The sequence below is a fragment of the Oenanthe melanoleuca genome, chromosome 3 (assembly GCF_029582105.1).
Source record: "Oenanthe melanoleuca isolate GR-GAL-2019-014 chromosome 3, OMel1.0, whole genome shotgun sequence".
Classification (NCBI taxonomy): Eukaryota; Metazoa; Chordata; class Aves; order Passeriformes; family Muscicapidae; genus Oenanthe; species Oenanthe melanoleuca.
This window is the reverse complement of record NC_079336.1, coordinates 54,052,806-54,054,445: the sequence shown is the minus strand read 5'-3', so window position 1 is coordinate 54,054,445 and position 1,640 is coordinate 54,052,806.

Below are 1,640 nucleotides of genomic sequence, written 5' to 3'. Positions count from 1 at the left end.
TTTGCTGCAAAGGAAATGGAGCCACTATTGCTGGAGGGAAAATGATCAGCTTCCTGGGTCTAGCATGTTTCTCTATACAGAAACTTACACAAGCAGCCTGACTCTACTGAGTGTTTTGTATTTTCAGTGAAATGAGAAATGGGGAAAAGAAATATTTTCCTCTGTATTAGCGATAAGTGTGCCCATCAAGAACTGTAATAGTTATATTTGTTTGGATGTATAACTGAAATGGATTTGAAAGAAACTCAGGGTGTAGGGGAAAAAAAGCCCACTGCTTTCTCTGGGCACCTGCAGGCTGAGCTTCCATGGTTCCCAGCACTGGGATAATGGTGTGTTTAAGCTCAGCCAGGATTTGTGCAATTACCACTGGAGCCATACAAGGCAGGAGTTTTGCCTTGAAGTCCTGTTGTAAGCTCGGTGTTTCTTTTTCCTTTTTTTTCCCTTTAAAAGCTGTAACACATTGCCTAAGCTGTGTGGCATGCCTCAAGGCAGGCCTTTCCCTCTGCCCACATTGCATGCACTGGGTCCTGCAGGGCTCTCACATCTTGCACAAAGCGTGCAGCTCTGGCACAGGCAGGGGCCCCCCCAGACTTCCCCTTCTCCATAATCCATGCCCTGCCTGTGGTAACCAGTGAGAAGCTGCCTGGGCTGGCTCTCCCTGGTCCCCAGTGGTGGGTTGAGAGCCCAAAGCACACAGGGGGGATGGATGTGAAGCACACAAAACAATCTGGAGGGGGCTGCTGCGAGCATGGGTCCCTTCTCACACTGAAAGCCAAAAGCACATGAGCAGGGACCTGTACAGAGGGTGAAAAAGGACTTTTTGCTCCTTCTTTTCTGTGCACTGCATGGTTTGAGGGCAACATGTGGCTTCAGCTGGGAGGACTAGGCAGGTGCTGGTAAGGAGCAAAAAGGACCAAAAGGCACCTTTGGGGCTCAGCACATACTCTTTCATCAGTATGACTTGGAAGCACTTGCATCAACTTGCATTTCAGCAATTTATTTTCAAGCTACTCAATAAAATTCTACTTTTTTTCTTTATTCTGACAGGATGCCTTTATTTGTTTATTTTGTCAGGAATTGCTTTTATCTCTAGCCTTCCTAGGGCTGAAAGTCCCTTACCATATCAGCATTGTGAGGCTCTTGCAGGTCTGTCCAATTATTTGCTGCAAAGCACAATGCACCAGGGTTTCAAAGTATATTCTCACCTCTGTTTTCTTGAGACAAGCATGAAAAAAGCCTGTTCTACAGTTATAAGAACTCCAGAATATTTTTCTCTTATTCAACTGGTTCCTGACCTGATTGTCCTTAGATGAAAAAACAAATTAGCCAGCACTGTGGGATAAGGGCAGTTTTGCACAAAAGGTGCAGTGAGTCTCCCACTGACTGAAGCTGACCTGGACTTTGGTGTCAATAGAGAAATGCCCTGAGACCACAACATGCTCAGTACTCACTGTTTTGTGCTGTGTTCCTTCCACTTCCTTAACAATCAATGAGAACCAAGGATTTTTAGACTATGGTGTGCAAAACCCTATTCCTTGCTTATCTAAGTGTGCTGGGAAAAACTTTCTTGGCTTGATTGTTGCCTTTAACACCACCGCCAAAGAAAACTGAAGACAAACAAGATTAGGAGGCCATGCAGG